Source organism: Mustelus asterias, chromosome 23 (assembly GCF_964213995.1).
Source record: "Mustelus asterias chromosome 23, sMusAst1.hap1.1, whole genome shotgun sequence".
NCBI classification, from domain to species: Eukaryota; Metazoa; Chordata; class Chondrichthyes; order Carcharhiniformes; family Triakidae; genus Mustelus; species Mustelus asterias.
Window position 1 is genome coordinate 25,172,060 of NC_135823.1, and position 22,157 is coordinate 25,194,216.

A 22,157-nucleotide genomic window follows, 5' to 3' on the forward strand; every position below is an offset into this window, starting at 1 on the left:
CAGTTTCGATTAACTGCTCAACGAGCCAAACTTTAACAAAAAAAAGTTTGAGGGAAGGGCTTTTTACTTTCTTGGTGGAAAATAGTTGGGTTTCAGGATCAGAACATTGAAAAAAATTCTCCTTTTCTAGGTTAGCTGCAATTAGTTCAGCAATTCTACTTGTTAAATAACTAGTCCCGATCTAGGGCAAAGTTTGCATAATTTATTATTTATGTCACAAGGAGCGATAGAAAATAGGTAAATTCCACTGCGCTAACTTCTATTCAGTCATTTATTTCACGTAAACCAGCTTGTTGACTTACATTTATCAGTTTGCTCTCTGGAAAATGGGGAAAAGGCAGATAAGTGGCGGATAAGTGTACGATCACAGTGCCCAGTTCACACAGCAATGGGTCTAATTGGCACAGCTCATGTGACATTCTGTCACTGAACTAGGCACCGGTCACAAGTGACGCAAGGTCACTTACCATGATATCATGATTTTGTTACCTCCAGATTTGATTATCCCATTGCTTTCCTTGCCAGACTACAATCTACAACCCTCCATAAGTCCAAAGATGTGCGGGTTAGGTTGATTGGCCAGGTTAAAAATTGCCCCTTAGAATTCTGAGATGCGTAGGTTAGAGGGATTAGCGGGTAAATATGTGGGGGTAGGGCCTGGGTGGGATTGTGGTCGGTGCAGACTCGATGGGCCGAATGGCCTCCTTCTGCACTGTAGGGTTTCTATGTTTCTATGTTTCTACAAACTTAAGATTCATTCAAACTCTGCTGCCTGTATCCTATCTTGCACTTAGTCCTGCTCATCAGTCTGCTTGCTCCTGGTCCGAATTTGTAAATTCTCATCCCTGTGTTCAACTCCCTTGATTGTTTCTACTTTTCCTCTCTCTATAAACCTTTTCAGTTCTATAACCCTCAGAGAACTTTAGGCTCCTTCAATTCTGGCCTCTTGTACATCCCCAATTTTCATCACATACAACATTAGCAGCTGAGCCTTCAGCTGCCCAGGTCCTAGCTATGGAACACTGTTAACCTTGCTTGACTCTTTATCTTTTTCTCCTCTGTTAATTGGCTGATTAAAACCTACCTCTTTGCCCAACCTTTTTTCAACAGTCCTAGTATCCATGTTAATGACGCTATATGGTTGGGCGCATTGGTCATGCCAAATTCTCCCTCAGTGTACCCGAACAGGCGCAGGAGTGTGGCGACTAGGGGATTTTCACAGTAACTTCATTACAGTGTTAATATAAGCCTACTTGTGACACTAATAAATAAACTTTAAGCTTCATATAAATGCAAGTTGTTGTGCTTCTTAATCTCACATTTGTGACAGCTGGAAACCTGCAGCTAAAAGAAAATATTGCCTTAAGGTCTTGATGTGATAATGTGGAACTGTCATTTTAATGGTACACATCAAAACAGGTTTAAATTTTAAACCCAGAACAAATTAACATCACTTATGAGATAAAATCATTCACTAGTTTAGGTTGGACGTGGCCCATGGGGGACATTGGCACTTGGCTGCCCACCTCTTTTCCACAGATTTTCCCATTCCTGGTAGATCCTGGAAAGAAGGGCATGCAATTTTGCCGGTACACTTTAGGTCAATGGTGGGCAACCTGCAGCCCGAGGACCACATAGAATCACAGAACCCCTACAGTGCAGAAGGAGGCCATTTGGCCCATTGAGTCTGCACCAACTCTCCGAAAGAGCATCTTGCCCAGGCCCATCCTATTCCCGTAACCCCGCATATTGATCATGGCCAAACCACCTAACCTGCACATCTTTGGACCCTAAGGGGCAATTTAGCATTGCCAATCAACCTAACCTGCACATCTTTGGACACTAAGGAGCAACTTAGCATGGCCAATCAACCTAACCTGCACATCTTTGGACACTAAGGGGCAATTACCATGGCCAATCAACCTGACCTGCATATTTTTGGACTGTGGGACAAAACCGGAGCACCCGGAGGAAGCTCATGTCAACACGGGGAGAACTCCACACAGTCACCCAAGGCTAGAATTGAACCCGGGTCACTGGCACTGTAAGGCAGCAGTGCTAACCTGGGTTCTGAGTGCAGACCACAGGACATTTTGTTGACCATTGCCAACACAGAGGGTTGCCAAATTCTGCTTGTTTCTGTCTGGGTAGTTTTATCCTACCCGCATGACTAAAGTGATACGCATATAAAGCAAGGCACAGTGAAGTGAGGTACATGCTGATTCCACACATTGACTGTGAGAACCGTGAGCTCCCTCTGCGTCAAATCAAAACGTAAATATTTCATTTGTTTTTACCATTTGAAGTTGATGACAGTTCTATTCGGATATTAATAATCAAGCATTTTCAATAACTTGTTTTGAAATATTTGGTGTGTATTAAATATATTTAATCTTATTCATGGGGTCATGACCTGATTGCAATCTTGTGTCCAATGGGAAGAAGGCAGACTACTGATGTGGCAAAGGAGGGCCACTCATACGGCGATGGAGGGATAATCATGAGGTGATGGAGGGCCACTCATGGGGTGATGGAGAGATAATCATGCGACGATGTAGAGCCACTCATACGGCGACAGAGGGATAATCATGAGGTGATGGACGGCCACTCATGGGGTGATGGAGAGATAATCATGCGGCGGTGTAGAGCCACTCATGCGGCGACGGAGGGATAATCATGAGGTGATGGAGGGCCACTCATGGGGTGATGGAGAGATAATCATGCGACGATGGAGAGCCATTCATGAGGCAATAGAGGGCCACTCATGCGGAGATGGAGGATCATTCATGCAACGAGGGAGGCTCACTCATATGGCGATGGAGGGCTACTGATGTGGCAATGGAGGGCCAGACATGCGAGGACGGAGAGCCATTAGTGAGGCGATAGAGGGTCACTCATGCAGCGACAGAGGGATAATCATGTGACCTATTCAATGGCCTATGTTGCCTATCACTGATTTAGACCTACTGTGACCGGTGGGCACTGCAGGGACTTGCGGGCATCATTGGCAAAGGTGACAAGATGATCTAAATTATTAAGTCTATTTATTAAAAAAAAACAAAGATTTGTCTCTCCTAGCTCCGCCTGCCTAAAGTAACAAAAAGGGCGGGTTTTAGTGAAGTTTTGCCGGCGATGTTTATGGACAATCTGGGGGAGGCTGACCAGGTGAAGAGGCCGTCGCTAAGGGACAGCACCCTAGCAACAGCCTACGGGCGCGCCGCCCAACGCTGCGTCGGGCACGCCTACGTCATCGCGTGGGCGTGCGTGCTCGCGGCCGGGGCAGAGGGGGGGGGGGTAGGCGTGCGTGCTCGCGGCCGGGGTCCAGCGTAGGCGTGCGTGCTCGCGCGCGGGGTGCCGCTCCCGGAATCCGTCTCCGCCTGCTGAGTGAATTCGTGTCGACTGCCCAGAGTCCGCGAATTCCAGCCCCGCACAAGCGCCAGGTAACCGGGGGGGGCGGGAGAGGAGAGGGAGGGCCAGCCGGGGCGGCTGGGTGAGGGTAACCCGGGCCGGGGGGGGGGGGAATCCCGCACAAGGAAGCCTCTCCCCCCCCCCCCCCCCCTCTCTCTCTCACACACACTCCTGGCTGGAGAAGCCGTTGAGGCCTAGGCCGGGAGCCGAGCCGGCAGCACCGACAGAGCCGGCGGACGAAGGGAGGGGGGGAGGCGGTGGTGGTATTCCTGGCGGGGGAGAGGGAAAGGTCGGCCAGCCCAGCCGCACTGCCCTGTCTGCCCCTCACACACTCTCCGTGGGAAGCTCGGCTAGGAAATGACCGCTGAGACCCAGGAAGGAGAAAAGCTGCCTCCTCCCTCCCACCCCGCCTGGGTGACCTGCCCCCCCCCCCCCCCCCAGCCCCGGGGGTCAGGCCCGGTCTGGGAGTCCGGAGGCTGCTTCCAGTGTCTGAGGCAGTACTGAGGCCGGGGGAGTAAAAGCCAACAGAATACACTGACCGGGACAGTGAGTTAATACAGCGCCTGGGTACCGAGGTGGTCAGAAAACACCGGAGTTCAGCAAAGTATCTACATAATCCTGCTCCAAACTGAAGCTCAAACGTTTAGTAATTCTCCCCAGTACAGTGCAGCAACTCGAAAGAATGAAGAGCGACACTACCGTCCTCCTCTGTTGTCTCTCTCTCTCGTGTCTAACCCCCTCAAACCTTGGAAGAGGGAAGGAGTTGATTTGTAGAGTGGAGGGAAAGGAAGAAAGCAAAGGCTAAGATTTTAGGAATTTCAGGCATGTTATACAGGAAATCCTCTTTACATACCTGGCAAATGATTTGATCAGATTGCTGATGCTCCTCAGGAAGCTATTAGGTATCTATTCTTTGTCAGTCCGGCATTATTTTCTTTTGTCCAGCCAATACAGTGTAAAGTTTGAGGAGGAGTTTGTGGAAATCCTTCAATCATCCGTGAACATTCTCCTTTTTAAGTCGATTCACATTTTTGTATGAGGTTTTGCCTGAGTTGTGTCATGGGTACATGAAATAATTTAGATTGTGTCAAGAAAGAGAATGTTTAGCCTTTAAGTACAAGAGTGAAGCAGTTATGGGTAAACTATTGCTTATGATGGGAGCAAACTGACATGGTGAAATTAGATTGTTAGAAGGGCACGGACCTACATGCTGCTTTACCTGTAGCTTGTTTGTAGCAATAAACTTAGTGATATTGTTATAGGATTTATGTTAAATACATAAATAATGACAAAAGTAACAATTTATGATCTGGATGATGGTTCATCAGAACGCAAGACAATAGAAAATAGAAAAATTCCAGTTTTGGGTGACTGTCCCTGTGTCTGTGTGGGTTTCCTCCAGATGCTCCGGTTTCCTCCCACACTCCAAAGATGTGCAGGTTAGGTGGATTGGCCATGCTAAATTACCCCTTAGTGTCCCAAAATGTGTAGGTTAGATGGATTAGCTATGCTAAGTGTTTGGGGTTACAGCAATAGGATGGGATAGAGGGCCTGGGTGAGATACTGTCAGAGAGTTGGTGCAGTCTCGATAGGCCGAATGGCCTTTTCTGCACTGTAGAGATTCTATATTATGAATGTAAATGATGGTGGTCATGGCTAAGAAGGATGTTGATAGCAGCCATAAAGCGATTTTGAAGTGTTGTTCTGATAGCTAATTTGCACAGAGCAAGGTTCCACAAATTCCATTTCCATGAGTTTGGAGTGGGGGGAAGAGAGAGAGAGAAATGGTGGAAAGTAAGGATTCCATACCATGGGCAGGATTTTCCAGAAATTCCCGCTCTAAGTCAATGAACCTTTAAATGGTCTGTCAAATTTTCCGCCCAGCTTGCAACGATTTCTGTTCGGGTGATCGAGGGGGGCGTCCATCCTGACTGTCTTCCCCTCTACCGCGGCTATGTTCGCGGCCGGGTGTCCCTGGAGAGGGAGCATGCGGTGTCCATGGGCGCGGTTGATGCCTTCCGCGCTCGCTGGGCACCGCAGGTGTTGGGGTGCGTTATTGACCCTGACAACATTTTAATTTGATGTTTTTAAGTTTCCTTTGTACTTTGATTTCTGTTCGGGCTGTTCCCCCTCCTTTTGGGGAGCTGCCCCTTTTTACTTTGTCTTGACTTAATCTGAGTTTGTTTATTTGGTTTGACCTAAAAAGAGGGCAACGATTTCTGTTGCGGGGCGGGACTAGAAAATTCACCCCTCTGTGTGCTCTTCAAAGGCAGGTCCTTGGCTCGTTGTCTGCTGTGTTTCGCAGTGAGCTGTTTTTGTCAGTGGTCATTTGCCATTGTCTTTTATTCTCAGGGGCACGGTGAGGAAGTAGGTCCTGAGTCTACCTAAGCTGAAATAGGAATCGAACCCGTGCTGTTGGCATTATTCTGAATCACACCGACCATCTGGCCAATGAGCTGACCAGCCTCCATGAACAACAATCCGAAAAATGACTTTGTGGTCGTGTGGTTGAGGGATACATGTTGGCTAAGACACTGGGGGAATATTCCTTCTCTTTTGTGATAGGTTGGGCCTCAGTATAATATCTTACCTGAAAGACGGCACTACGAGCCATGCCGCACTCTCTGTAGTTGTGTTTAAGTCCCTGGTGTCGTAGGAATTGAATCCATGACCTCCTGTATTGAGAATTTACCTCTGAGCCAAATGAACAGATTTTAAATCATTACTGCAATTTTCCTGTGGACTCAGGAAACTTTGCAATTATATAAATAAGGTGCAGCTGTTAATATTTTAGAAAGATCTCAGTTGTGCACAAATGGAGGAGCTTCAATCAAAGACTTCTGACAGAGAAGTCTCGTTTAATTTTGAATTTAAAATTGAGATTGACTGTGTGTCCTGAAAACAGAGGTTGTACTTTGCATTGGTTTTAGAATGGGCATTTGTTTTGTGAGTTTAAAGGTGCAATGTACCACCAACCTTTAATGTGTAATGAGACTTGAGTCATTTGGTTGAAGTCTGAAAAGGGTGGGGAACAATAAGATAAGAGAGGAGGAATGTAAAGTGTTCTTGTCAGAGATAAGAATCACAGCAAATATGAGTTGATTGTGACTGCAGGCCAAAAAACTTTGTAAAATTATTATCTTCAGGTTTTGGAAATACTCAGTGGCAGTTTACATTTGTTGTCATGTTTTCTCCGGGAACTAGGAAAATCATAAGTTGTGCTGTTTTAATTCAGTTAATCGACTTCTATGCGTTTTACATTGTATGCACACCTTGGTCATTGAACTTAAACAGTTCAGTGCAGAATTGAGGGAGTGTTGCATTAACAGAAGGTGCAGTGTTAAATCTAGGCCCAGCCCTCCTGTTATGGTGGACATTAAAGATCCCATGAGCATTTTTATTACACATAAATTGTTTGATTGCATGCAAATAATGGCATTGACAGGGAATGTATGAGGAGGTTGGTCTGTCTCTCTTCTGTGGCTATGCCTCTGCCCAGTACACTTCAGACCAACTGGTTCTGGAGGGCATCCTCACACTTCAGAATGTCTCGGGGTGAAGAGTGGAAACTTTTTTTTAAAAATTCAGACCAAAAACTGCAATCCTAGTGACGTGATAAATGTCAGAAAATAAATAACAACTGTTGGGGTATAATTACTCTCTGATAGTTATACATCATTATTTTTCACGTGTATGCAGATAACACCCAGCTGTACCTCATCACCACCTCTCCTGACTCCTCTACTGTTAGTAAATTATCAGACTGCTTATCTGATATTCAATACTTGGTACGCACAAATTTCCTCTGGTTAAATATTGGGAAGACTGGAGCTGTTGTTTTTAGCCCCCCACTCCAAACTTGTTTCCAGCTGCCAACTCCATCTCTCCCCCTGGCAACGGTCTGAGATTAAACCAGTCTTTTTGCAACCTTGATAGAAACTAGAAGCAGGAGTAGGCCATTCAGCTCTTCGAGCCTGCTCCACCACTCATTTTGATCATGGCTGATCATCAAATTCAATATCTTTATGTCCTCCTCCCCCCCCCCCCCCCCCCTCCCATATGCGTTGATCCCTTTAGCTCCAATGATGATGTCATCTTTTACCACGAAATGAGCTACGACTTGAGTGCCTTTTTTCACTTCTGTAACATCGCCTGACGTCGCCCCATCTCAACTGATCTGCTGAAACCCTCAATTGTGCTTTTGTTACCTCTAGACGACTATTCCAATGGGCTGGTTGCCTACTTTCTACCCACCATGGATCCAAAACTCTGTTGCCTATGCCTCAGCTTGCACCTAGTCCTGTTCACCTATCACCCATGTCCTCACTGACCTACATTGGGTCCCGGTCAAGCAATGTTTTGATTTTTAAGTTCTGATCTTCGTTTTCAATTCCCTCTGTGGAATGTATGAGGAGGTTGGTCTGTCTCTCTTCTGTGGCTATGCCTCTGCCCAGTACACTTCAGACCAACTTGCCCCTCTTTATCTCTGTAATACCTCACCCCACAACTCTACAGGATACCTGCTCTGCTCTAACCTTGGCCTTCTGAGTATTCCTGATTTTGATTGCTCCACCATTGTTGGCAGTGCCTTCAATAGCCTCAGCCCTAAACTCTGGACTACCCTCTATGTACCTCTCCCCATCTCTGCCACACTTTCTTCCTTTAAGTCACTCTGTAAAACCCCCTAATTCTTTGGCTGAAATTTTGGTAATTGGACCCAATATCTCATGTGGCTTGTCTCATGGCTTGTTCCATAATGCTCCTGTGAAGCACCAGTGGCATTTTATTCTTGGGAGTATGAACAATATGATCAATGGAAGAATTAAGTGGATATGCGAACACAGTCTATGATCTAAACATAAAGGAACAAAGTATGGTCTTGGCATTCACATTTCCTACAGGTAAAATCCGAAACAAATAATGTGAGAGGAATGCCTGTGAGGTGTGTGGTGAAGGTCCAAACCTCCTAGGGTTCTTGGGTGAAATCTACAAGAAAGATTGTCTGTTAAATGCCTATGATGCATCATCAAACTTTGATAGATTTTGGGAATCAGATGGTCCTTCCATGGAAGAATGCATCATGTATTTTAACAGACAGTATAAAATATTGACTAAATTTAATTTTGGGATTTTTGGAATAGTTCCAGCATTTAAAGTGTTGGATTGTGCCAAGGTGTCTCTTTTGTGCAGCCTATTGGTTCTAACTGGTGTTTGGTTCTTGGAAATGGATGACCTGTTCAGATCAGATGTCTGCTGTCTTGAAAACATTCTTGGGGAACCAGTCATTTCCTTCAACTTTCATGGATCAAATGGGGCATCCTGCAGTGCAACAAGGGCGAAGGACTCAAAGATTACTAAGTTTCAAAATTGACTAGATATTGGATGTGGCTGACAGTATAATGAAAGACCAGAATGAGGTTGAATTCATCTTTGGTAGATCTAGCTATTAAAGCAGAAGGCAGAATTGGAAAAATAATGAGGGGTAAATTAATGCCAGGAATGTCCAAGGACCAGTTGGTGCTTCAGTTGTGACTCAAAATACAATCGTGCAGCAGGCAAACTCCCCAAAGTGGAGAGGCAGGGTCCTCAAAATGAGACATGACAAAAAGAATTCTAACAAACATAGTGGAGATAATGGTGTCACCTGAGCAAAGTATGCTGGTCAGAAGGAGTTTTGATCCTTTGATGAATGTGTTAGTTGTGGCTCCTTTAACTTTGCAGTACTAGATAGCCCTTGCACTTCAACAGTATATGGAACAGCAAAGTGTTATGTTTATTTATTAAGTACAGCGAATCAACACAAGGTTAAGGAATATAAAACTAATATTTTATTGGGTTTGATGTGGCCACTAGTGTATCGCTTATGCTGTTGAATAAACCTGCCATGATAAGGCAATTATTTCTGAAAGGTTAGTGGACCTGCAATTTACCCAGCCAGGATATTATTGTCTCTGCTTAGCAAAGCCTTATGTTTCTCATCAGAATGTCAGTATTAATGAAATCAAGTGATAATCAGAGAGAGAGGAAAACAATGTTCTAAAGGTGCATAGACAGTTTTCTCATCCTATTGTCAAAGATTAAAATTCTTGCTAAAAGTTTCAAGTGTGGTTGAAAAAGTGTATATGAAACTAATAGAAGATTAGTGGGAAGTGTGAAATCTGTAAAAAGTTTTGGACACTGCATATTCTGTTGTAAGCCTTTCATTGGCATGTGACTTTCGAAGGTAGTTGCCATGGATCTAAAGATCTGGGACAAAAATATTTGCATTCTACATTTTGTAAACCTGGTGACCAGATTTCATCTTTCTGCAATAACGTATTGTAAAGACAAAAGGGTTATTATGGGCAAAATCATGGATAAATAGATAGGTGCTAGACTTCAGCCACCAGCAAAGTTTTTGACACTTAATGGAGGGGAGCTTGCCAATGATGAGTGAGTTCAGAGATGTGAAAATATGAATACATTTTGGTCATAAATATTGCAGCTGGATGTCCTTTCAGCAGTGGACTTTGTGATAGAAATCATGCAGTGATCAATGAAATGCTGCATAACCGTTTAGCTGTTCAGCGGACTGCAAATTAACAATCACCCTGTCATGGGCAGTTCATGCAATAAAATCACTCTGGTGGCCGGAGGGTAAAGTCCTTATTGATTGGTCCGTTTTCGAAATCACACATTGCCTTCTGTGCTGTGCAATAGTCTTGATCCAGAAAGCAGCACAGTTCAATGTTTTCTGTATGTTTGAATGCTTTCATCAAACTATGGCCTCAGCAAATTCAGAGGGCACTGAAGTATTAAGACCATCAGAGAATTTAACTGAGGAGATTTCATATCTTATAAAAGAGGGGATCATAGGGAATGGAAAGGCCCTGGTACAGTCATGATATTTGTCAAATATGGCAATCAAACAGTTGAGGTTCACTTCACAGTTAATTGCAATATCTGACTCTGAACAGCTGACAGAAATAACACAAGGCATCTTGTAACTCAAATGCTCCTGTGTTTTGTGGTGAAGGTCCGAGGAACAGAGTACAATAGATCAAGGGCTCGTGCGTGATTATAACACATGAAAGGGCTACTCTATTTAAAAGATCAATTCCTCAGGGTAGCTACTTGGGTGACATATGATGGTGCTAGTGGATAGAGCGATGCGATATTTATGGGACGTGCCGAAAGAGCGACTGCAAGTTTAAACATTGGTTGAATATTGGCCAAGAAGTGATGTCCATGGACTAGCAGAATGGTGAACAGTGCTAGTATTGAAAATGGGTCTCAAATTGTCTCATGTCACAAGACTGAAGAAAAATCCTCTGGTAGTACAAGAGGATTTTTTTCTCAGTAGTAGTTCTGACAAACAAAAGTGCAAGGAGAGGCCGGAGCTTGAAAAGATTAGGCAATCAAATAAAGAATACAGAACTGAACGAGAAGCAGAAGTCCTCATGATCATGAAGCTTTGGTGGTTGTAGATATACTTTTGGATAAACTAATGAGAGACAGAGAGAATTAGATTGGATAGAGTTAGGAGTTTGTTCTGAGGTACCAGATGAAGGGCAGACAGCTTTGTCACGTTGGTGGATTTATACTAAGGCCTCATTGCAGATTGGACATGAGGCTAATTGCTAGGAATTTTGAAGAGTGAGTGGGTATTACAGATATTAGTAGATTCTCCCAAAGCTGAAAATGTAATCTCGAAAATCTTTTTAGCTCTTTCAGCCATGTGTTCATGGAGCGTAGATCAATCAACGTAAAAGCTGCATTTCAGCAGGGCAGTACATTTGAGAGAGAAGTGTTTCTACAGTATGCCAAAGAAGCAACAGATGCAGAAAAGAGGCTAAGGAAACTAAACAAATGCATCAGTGACCTAAATGGTGCTACCAGGGTGTTATTTTTGAGACCAGCTGCTGAAAATGGGTTGTGATCAACTAAAAGCAGATTGGGAGTCAGGCTAGTGGGACTATTAAATATATTGGTTTTGACACTGGGCAGAGAATGTCTACACTCACTTTAAATTAACAACCCTTTTTGAGGAGTGTTCCTCCCATTCCAGTTAATCATACTAGGCCCTCGCAGAAAGTTGATGTTGTATTGAAAGAGGAACATAAGAACATAAGAAATAGGAGCAGGAGCAGGCCATTTAGCCCCTCGAGCCTGCCCCGCCATTCAATAAGATCATGGCTGATCTGAAGTGGATCAGTTCCACTTACCCGCCTGATCCCTATAACCCCTAATTCCCTTACCGATCAGGAATCCATCTATCTGTGATTTAAACATATTCAACGAGGTAGCCTCCACCACTTCAGTGGGCAGAGAATTCCAGAGATTCACCACCCTCTGAGAGTAGAAGTTCCTCCTCAACTCTGTCCTAAACCGACCCCCCTTTATTTTGAGGCTGTGCCCTCTAGTTCTAGTTTCCTTTCTAAGTGGAAAGAATCTCTCCCTCTCTACCCTATCCAGCCCCTTCATTATCTTATAGGTCTCTATAAGATCCCCCCTCAGCCTTCTAAATTCCAACGAATACAAACCCAATCTGCTCAGTCTCTCCTCATAATCAACACCCCTCATCTCTGGTATCAACCTGGTGAACCTTCTCTGCACTCCCTCCAAGGCCAATATATCCTTCCGCAAATAAGGGGACCAATACTGCACACAGTATTCCAGCTGCGGCCTCACCAATGCCCTGTACAGATGCAGCAAGACATCTCTGCTTTTATATTCTATCCCCCTTGCGATATAGGCCAACATCCCATTTGCCTTCTTGATCACCTGCTGCACCTGCAGACTGGGTTTTTGCGTCTCATGCACAAGGACCCCCAGGTCCCTCTGCACAGCAGCATGTTGTAATTTCTTTCCATTTAGATAATCCAATTTGCTATTATTTCTTCCAAAGTGAATAACCTCGCATTTGTTAACGTTATACTCCATCTGCCAGATCCTCGCCCACTCACTCAGCCTGTCCAAATCTCTCTGCAGACCTTCTACGCCCTCCACACGATTCACTTTTCCACTTATCTTTGTGTCGTCTGCAAACTTTGTTACCCTACACTCAGTCCCCTCCTCCAGATCGTCTATATAAATGGTAAATAGTTGAGGCCCCAGTACCGATCCCTGCGGCACGCCACTAGTTACCATCTGCCAACCAGGAAAGCACCCATTTATTCCGACTGTCTGCTTCCTGTCGGATAGCCAATCCCCAATCCACGCCAACACCCTACCCCCAACTCCGTGTGACCCAATCTTCTTCAGCAACCTTTTGTGAGGCACCTTATCAAACGCTTTTTGGAAATCCAAAAACACCACATCCACCGGTTCCCCTCCGTCAACCGCACTAGTCACATCCTCATAAAAATCTTTGATATCCCAAAATATATTTGAGACTGAGCTTGATTGGTCAGTTGATTCAGATGAAACATCCTAAAGTTTAGAATGTTTAAAGGCAAATAAAACAGTAAAGAATTCAATCTGGAGAATTTATCCCCACCCCGAGATCATACAACTAGTCTTTTTTAATGATGCTTCACATATCACATATTAATCTTCCTGTTAGGATTTCTAATGCAGCTGTTTATTTTAATTCATTCATAGGATGTGGGCATTGGAGGATAGGCCAGAATGTATTACCCATCCCTAATTACCCATGATAAGGTGGTTGCAGATTGAATCTTTTGGTTTGAAACAAATTCTGGAGGGAAAGGAAATCTCAAATTAAGGAGGTGGCTGATATGCACATAGAGAGGATAATTAAAATCAACGGATTAAAAATTTTGATGTATAAATGACAATATTTATGTATATATATCTGTGTGTGCATTACGTTTTGTGTAACAAAGAAATTGAGTCCTAAAAGAGGGGAATTTTTCAATGTAATACTTTGTAAGCCATATGGAGGTTTTTGATTTAATTTGTTTTGAAATTTTTGGTTGTACATGAAATGTCTAATTTGTATTTGAAGAGAGAGAAGGGAATCTGTTAATTTTATATCAGTTGTGTTTAATTGCATGCAAGTGGTGGACGTAACTGGGGATTTGCTGAGTCCCTACAAACAGGCAAAGATTGAAACTGGTTGTTGAATTAGTGGGTATATATTTGTAATGTGAAATTCTTGAAAGTGTGTAAGTATAAAAGTGTGTAAAAGATTGGCTCCGGTTCTATCCTTCACCAACTGGCTTTCTGAATATAACATAGAACATAGAAAAAATACAGCACAAACAGGCCCTTCAGCCCCACAAGTTGTGCCGGTCATGTCCCTACCTACCTAGGCTTATATGTAGGCTTACCTATAACCCTCAATCCCATTAAGTTCCATGTACTCATCCAGAAGTCTCTTAAAAGACCCTATCGAGTTTGCATCCACCATCACTGACGTCAGCCGATTCCACTCACCCACCACCCTCTGAGTGAAAAACTTACCCTGACATCTCCTCTGTACCTACTCCCCAGCACCTTAAACCTGTGTCCTCTCGTAGCAGCCATTTCAGCCCTGGGAAAAAGCCTCCAAGAATCCACCCGATCTATACCTCTCAACATCTTGTACACCTCTATCAGGTCACCTCTCATCCTTCGTCTCTCCAAGGAGAAAGGACCGAGCTCCCTCAACCTATCCTCATAAGGCATGCCAACCAATCCAGGCAACATCCTTGTAAATTTTCTCTGCACCCTTTCAAACAGGCAAAGATGTGCAGGTTAGGTGGATTGTCCATGTTAAATTGCCCCTTAGTGTCCAAAGATGTGTAGGATAGGTGGATTAACTGTGGTAAATGCATGGAGTTATGGGCTATAGGGCAAACAGGAGCGCCTGGGTGGTGGGGGGCTGTTTTGGTGAGTCGGTGCTCGATGGGCTGAATGGCCTCCTTCTGCATATAGGGGTTTTGTGGATTTGAAGATCCAGCGGTTGTAATAGTGTCCTGGTCAACATTCACCCCTCGAACTGCACCAAAGTAGATTGGACTAGCAATCCATCTCTGCTTTCTGTAGGATTTTGTTGCTTGCAAACTGCGCCTTTATCAACTAAAACAGTGACTGCACTGTAGGAGCAATTAATTGGCCGTAAAGCACGTTGGAACACCCGGAGGGTGTGAAAAGCACTGTATAAATGCAAATTCTTTCTTTCCCACGGTTGTCTATAAGCTTCGACAAAAATATTGTCATTTATGCCTCAAAATTTTTAAACAGTTGATTTTAATTATCCTGTCACCAATCCATTGGCTAATTCCTTTTAATACACTTGATCTCACAATTCGGGTCCTGCTGCACAGAATCATCTTTATGTACTAGATTTGGCGGGGGGAAGGGAATCTGAAATATGTTTTCCATGGTAGTCATGATTGATGTAATATATGATAATGTACCAATAGGATGCTGGTTAAATTCCACTGCTTTGAATGCTTTTAGGTAAAGAGTAATAGTTAGCAACAAAAGGTTTGCATTTTATAAAGAGAAGCATTGCATATAATGTCCAAAAATGTCAAACTCTATATCAGGATACTGGGTTTGGCTTTGTTTCAGTCTCTTGTCAGTAAAGTGTTATTGGTGGGTGAAATTTTCATACTATGTCCTTGGACTGTGGAAAGCACCCAACATTGCAATTATAAATTTTGTGCTACCATGTTTGAATTAGTGCTCCGTAAGAGCATTTTGAACTATATAACTATTTGTGGGAGTGGGGGGAGTAATTACAGGTGAATGAACTAATTGCACAATACATGCAATTTATCGTTCAATAGTGAAATCTACTGTTACTTCTATTTTTCCATTGCCTATTTATGTTACTGTATGCTCTACAACAGTGCACGCATGAATGAGTGAAGCCCATTGGACCCATCTAGTCCATTAACTTCCTCTTCATAGCAAGCTGTTTTAATTGCTCAAAAGTTCAAAGTGAAAGCTTCTACAATAGTATATTGTGTTCCAGATTAAAAGAGGCAGGAAGCAGAGTGCTAGATCAATATTTAAATCTGGCTGACTGCACATTCAAAGAGCACCAGCATTATTTTTTTAAAAATTGCTGACTGTAATTCAATGACAAATGGTGCCATAGCATTTCTACTCAGAATGGCAGTAACTTCTAGTGACACGCTTCAGCCTTTCACTGTCATTGCTGTTAACCTATGCTCCAGAGAAATCTGAATTTATGTGAAAGTGAGATATTGTATTCATAGAATCATAGAATCCCTACAATGCAGAAGGAGGCCATTTGGCCCATCGAGTCTGCACTGACTGCAGTCCCAACCAGACCCTATCCCCGTAACCCCACTTATTTACCCTGCCATTCCTCCTGGCATTAAGGGGCAATTTAGCACAACCAATCCACCTAACCCGCACATATTTGGACTGTGGGAGGAAACCGGAGCACCCGGAGGAAACCCACGCAGACACGGGGAGAGTGTGCACACTCCACACAGACCGTGAACCGAGGTCGGAATTGAACCCAGGTCCCTGGCGCTGATTCTTTGGATCACTATGGCAGTTAACATCAGAGCCCATTCACTGGCAATAAAACCACTAAGTGGTTCAGTGGTTTTATGCACTATTGGTGTTTGACACTGCTTCTTTTAAATTAAACTTTTGCATTATACCACAGTGGAGATATTTATATATATATATATATATAATATACGCACGCATGCATATATATTATACATATACATATATATGTAATCTAGTCTTTGATCATTTTATGTTGTCATTTGAGGCCTGGTGGAATTTTGTTTAGTTCCAAGAATATTTTGTTCAAAATAATAACTTTTAGTAGTCAGCAGACAAATTCTGGTACTACTTTGATCAAAGGATTCATGATATTAGAGTTTATTTATTAGTGTCACAAGAAGGCTTACATTAACACTGCAATGAAGTTGCTGTGAAAATCCCCTAATCGCCACACCCTGGCACCTGTTCGGGTACACTGAGGGAGAATTTAGCATGGCCAGTACACCTAACCAGCACGTCTTTCGCACTGTGGGAGGAAACTGGAGCACCCGGAGGAAACCCACACAGACAAGGGGAGAATGTGCAAATTCTGACCCAAGCCAGGAATTGAACCTGGGTCCCTGGCGCTGTGAGGCAGCAGTGCTAACCATGGTGCCACCGTGTACAGACAGGTGCATAGGACCATTTCAACTGGTTAGGGAATCCAGGACAAAGGTGTATAGTTTAAATATTTGAGGCAAACTTATCATAAGTGAAATTAGGGAAGGCTACTACATACAAAGGGTGGCAGTTTTAAATATACCATATGTACTCATGTAAAAGTCACATTTTTGAGACCAATCTTTTCAGCCAAACGGCATGGGGTCGACTTTTACATGGGTCATATTTTCAAGGGCTTGACATCCGTGCTTGATTTTGGCCACATTGAATAGACAAGGTGACCTGTAGTGGCTAGAAAGCTTGAGGCATTACTGGATTAATTTTTAAATAGTTTTCAACTCAACATAAAAGGGAGCCACAGCCTGTTAAATAAACTTTTCAAACCATACCCTCTGCTCAATATTCTTATTTATGTGACGTTGCTGCAGCAAAAACCTAGCCTGTATTTGCATTTCTGCATAGAAATGTATTTATGAAAATGTCCTTTCTGTCCTAGAGATTTTGAGTGATATATCAGCAAGTCCACCTTGTTCTAAGTAAAGTTTCAGATAATATCCTTTCCCTCTTTTAAGAATAAAATCAGAATTTATTGCCTGAGCTAATAACCATCATTGTAATTATCTCTATATAACTTTTATAACAACAAGGATTTATTTTTTGCAATTGTCAGCAAGGTGGCGAACTGTTTGGTTGGTTTAACTTTCACCTTTCCAGTTGTAGCCCAAGCATTTAAAGCAATGGCTTCTCTCTTCCCAAACCCACATACCCTTTGGTTCTGACATTATTGGGCTTTGATTCCTGAAAAACTGGATTCAGTGCTTGCACAAGGTATCTGAAAAAATGTTTTTTAGGTCAGAAACGAGACCGGTTTTTACATATGATTGATTTTGACACAAGATATACAGACCTCAACAATAGACCACCCACAACCCACTGCCACAAGAACACGCATTAGGGCAGAAGTACGCCTGCCATTTGACCCTCTGGGTTGCTCCACCATTCAATAAGATCACTTCCTGCCTGCCCCCTTTAACCCTTTACTCCCTTGTTGATCAAAGATCCAGCTAACTCAGCCTTGAATATTTTCAGTGACCCAGCCTCCACTGCTTTCTGTGGAAGAGAATTCCACAGATTAATGACGCTCTGAGACTCTTCTCCTAGTCTTCAATGGGAGATCCCTAATTTTTAAACTGTGTCCCCTAGTTCTAGACCGCACAAGGGGAAACATCCTCTCGACATCCACCCCGTTAAGTCCTCTCAGAATCTTGAGTCACAAAAATTTACAACCCTCTGAGAGAAACAAATTTTCCTGTCTCAAATCTGAATGATCCTGAGGCTGTTCTTCCAAGCTCTAAATTCCACTGCTAGGGAAACAATCCCCGAATTTCCTTGTAAAGCCCCTTCAGAATTTTCTGTGTTTCAGAGCGATCACCTCGCATTCTTCTAAACTTGAGAGAGTATAGACTCAGTTGACCCTGCCTCTCTTCATACGACAGTGAATCTAGAGAAACTCTGATGTATCACCTCCAAGGCCAGTATATCCTTCCTTCGCTGTAGAGGTCAAAACTAAGCATAGAGCTTCTCAAAGCTCTGTACAATTTGTTTTTTAAAAAGTCCATATTTTCTTGCAATAAAGACCATACTATTTGCTTTCCAAATTGCTTGCTGTATCTGCACGCTAACTTTGTATTCCTGGAATGAGTACACTTGGGCATCATCATTTCAAAGTTTCATGTCTTTTGCAAAATATTGTGCTTTTCTGTTGTCACCAGCAAAGTGAATAATCTCATATTGCCCTATATTATACTCTGCCACTTTGTTGCCGACTCACTTAACCTGTTTATATACCTGCAATTTCTTTGTGCCCTCATAGCTTACATTCCTACCTAGTTAATGATCAGAAAGCTTGGATACAGTGCTCCTAGTCTCTTCGCCTAAGTCATTAATATAAATTGCAGATAGCTGAAACTCCAGCACTGATCTATGCAGCACTTCATAGTTACAGCTGTCATCTTGAAAATGCCCTGTTTATCCCTAATTTCTGCTTCCTGTCTGATACCCAATTCTCCATTCAAGCTGATATATTACCCCAATTCCATGAGCACTTATCTTGCACTTTAATCCCTTGTGTGACACCTTATGCAATTTCAAGTATACAATATCTAAAGGTTTCCCTTTATCTACGCTCTTAGCTCAAGAAACTCTCATGAATTTGGCAAACACTATTTCCATAAAATCTCATGTTGGCTTTGTCTGAACATATTATACTTTTCCACATGCATTGTTATAACTCCTTTAATAAATTCCAGCAGTTGCTTGACAGCCGTTAACTGGCCTATAATTCCCTGTTTCCTCTTTCTCTACCTCCCCTCTTGAATAGTAGTGTTATATTTAACTTTCAAGCCACTGGATTGTTCTGGAGTTCAGGGAACTTTGTAAAATCTTAACCAGTGCATCCACTAACTCTGTAGCTGCTGCTTTTAGCACCCTCAAATGTAGGCCATCAGGTCTTGGGGGTTTGTTATCTTTTTGTCCCTTAAGTTTCGTCAATATTTTTTTCTCTGCTAATATTAATTTCCTTAAGTTCCTCATTCTTATTAGCCCATTAGTTGTCCTTTATTTCTGTTATGTACTTAGCATCTTCAACTGTGAAGTCAAATACAAAATACTTGTTCAACATCTGTGTCATTGCCTCAATTTTTCCTCCTCCTGTTTCTAAGGAACCAGCATTTAGTTTAGCTGCTCTCCTTCATGAAAACTATTACAGTTCAATTATATATACTTTGTTGGTTTACTCTCATTCTGTTTTTCCTCTTATCAATGTTTTAGTTGGCCTGTGATTTCTAAAACACTTCCAATTCCTAAATTTACTCTAAGCTGCATGCATGTGTGGCCATGCACTTGATTATTAACACCGCTCAATGTTATGTGGAGAATATCCTGCTGCTATGCTAATCGATGCTTTCTGAGGTTGTGGCGGCACGTTACATATTGAACTTTTAAACAAGATGTTTTTTTAAAAAAAGGACTAGGAAGCAATAACTGGCTGAGACTTCAAGATGGAGCTGCTTAACTGCTGGAATTCCTATGTGGATTATACTCAGTCCAAGAGAGACAACAGAATTATGCACTTTTTTCAGACAGACATTTTAGAGGAAGAGATGCAATGCAAACTGACCTGTAATCTCCTGTGGAGATAATGGAAACTGATTACCATCTCGGCAGAAACCATGTCCTGAGAGTTATATAGTAAGAGTTTTAACAACACCAGGTTAAAGTCCAACAGGTTTATTTGGTAGCAAATGCCATTAGCTTTTGGAGCACTGCTCCTTCGTCAGATGGAGTGGAAATCCCAGACATGTTTGTGTTTTTCCCTTTCCAGCAATGCACATGGAAAGGGGTTACAAAACAACTGTAATTCTGGTCTCATTGTGCTAATTTGGTGTTCTAGCCCCACTGCTAGTATGTACTGTGAAGAACACCCCTCCCTGGCACCCCTGTGCTGGCAGACAAAGTCTCTCTCCTGTTGCTGGAAGCAAGTCAAGTCAGTAAAACCATGGTCAAATGGGAAACAGGACAACTCCTTTCAGCTAATCTGCAGAACCAAGAATCACTAAGCCAACTGCTTGACTGCTGAAGTCAATACTACTGAGCTCACTCAACTTAATGGCCACAGCCTTTCACCATATCCTTCTCACAGACAAGCCAAGGATTGATTCATCTATATTTTTTAAACTTTTGTTTTTGAACTCGCTTCTCATCTCTAATCTGTGTGAACGTATATTGTGTTTTATTATTTTCTTCTTGTAAAAAATAAACTCAAAAATGCCTTGTTAAATTGGCATAAATACATTAGTACTGGGAAAAGGTATCCACAAAGGAAGGAATCATTTTAAAATTAACCTTGTTGCGATCAACCAGAGAGGGTTGTATAAAGACAGAGAACCGTTCTCCCTCCCCATCCCCACCCCCCTCACCTGGGAGCCTAACAATTTGGGTTTTCTTGTTTGGAATCAGATTGGGGACCTCGCCCAGAGACAGGTCATAACAATAGTCGCTAATTTAGTACAGTAATAAATAGCAAGTTGCAGTCTGTAGCTTCGAGACCAAAGAAAATTTTCCAGCTACTTGGGGTAAAACAAAAATAATAAAAAGCAGCACCTCTGTACCATTTTCCCGCTTGCGTCAAATTTCTGATTTGATGCTGTGTTCCCAGTTTCTCTCTCCTCCACACTCCATGTGGGAACAAATACTGTCTACTTGTATTCTTGATATTAGATCAGTTGAAAATTTTAAATCTGCGATTGATAGATTTTTATAAACCAAAGAGATATGGGGCCAAGGCCCTGTATAAGGTTAGGTTACAGATCAGCCATGATTTCATTGAAAGGAACAGGCTCAAGGAGCTAAACAGCCACTCTTATGGTTGTATGTTTTCCTTTGTACACTGTCTGCAAAAGCATTTCATATGAAGCTATGATTTCACAGGCTTTTTTTATCGAGAACACAAACTAGACACCCAAGTATCAACTACACTGAATAATTACACTAGTGACAAAAGTTTTTATTCCTTCTGTTACTGGTATGTTATTATGACTTATTAATTGGAATAGGAAGATGGAATTGAGTGGGTTTTACTTGTGATGTACTTTTGTCAATCCTGTGGATTCAACATCTGGAAATGTCATTTTCAAGTTGTTTCTGCATTGACGTATTAGGAGTATTTCAATTAACCTTTTATTAGTAGCTAAGCACTAAGGAACCAGCCAGCTTCAGTTGGCGAAAAGCAGATTGTTGAAATTCTTACGAGTGAATGTGTTAGTCCCAGCTAGCAAGCAGAATGTGGGGGCTTTTTTGTTTGGTTTTGGTAATCAGCATTTCAGTCAGCTTTTGAAATGAGATTCAGTGCCAAATGTGTCTATATCCTAGTGCTGAGATTCAATTTGTCACCAGCCATCCTAACATGTTCTGATGCTGTAAGTGAAGAATTCATTTTGGTGACTGGTATGTCGAATATTTTACAGCATTCAGCCATGAAGAATGTCCATTGTTCCAAATTCCTGAAGGTTCTGTAATGATAGTTAGGAAAGACTTGGTAATGGTTCATAACAATCAGCAGTAATGCGAGAGTCAGAATGTACTTGCAACACAAAAGCAGTTGCTTGAATTTGGCATTTTCAAATGAAAGATGTTCAGTTACTGAGGCAACCTTAAATTTCCTGCACAGTCTGTCATTAATAAGGTCTATTTTTCTTGAATTAATATATTCTTGTTAGCTTAATGCTGGGCTGAAATTCATACAATCAGCTTAAATGGCAATTCTTTCTTCCATTTTAGGTTGTGGACATCGCTGGCTGGGCCAGCATTTATTGCCCCTCCCTAATTGCCCTTGAGCAGATGGTGGTGAGCCACCTTCCTGAACTGTATCGGTCGATGTGGTGTAGGTACATCAAAAGAGCTGTTAGGGAATGAGTTCCAGGATTTTGATGCAGCAACAGTGAACATATAGCTATATAGTTCCAGATCAGGATGGTATGTGGCATGGAGGGGAACTTGAAGTCTGTCCTGCTAGTTAGTAGAGGATGTGGGTATGGACGACTCTGTTGAAGGACCCTTGGTGAGTTGCTGTGGTGAATCTTGTCGATGTAACACACTGCGTTGGTGAC

The 22,157-nt window shown here is 42.5% G+C and overlaps 1 protein-coding gene across 2 annotated transcripts in view; it reads left to right on the forward strand.

Annotated features, from left to right (window-relative positions):
- The first annotated feature begins 3,276 nt into the window (after positions 1-3,276).
- Positions 3,277-22,157, forward strand: part of arpc1a (actin related protein 2/3 complex, subunit 1A) — a 51,279-nt gene continuing 32,398 nt past the window's right edge. The window contains exon 1 of one of the 2 annotated variants that reach the window (XM_078240133.1): positions 3,277-3,440. The gene's annotated coding sequence lies outside the window, so the exon portion shown is untranslated. Of the gene's footprint in view, positions 3,441-5,986; positions 6,009-22,157 lie in introns of those variants that run through there. The other variant, XM_078240134.1, reaches the window with a different exon arrangement.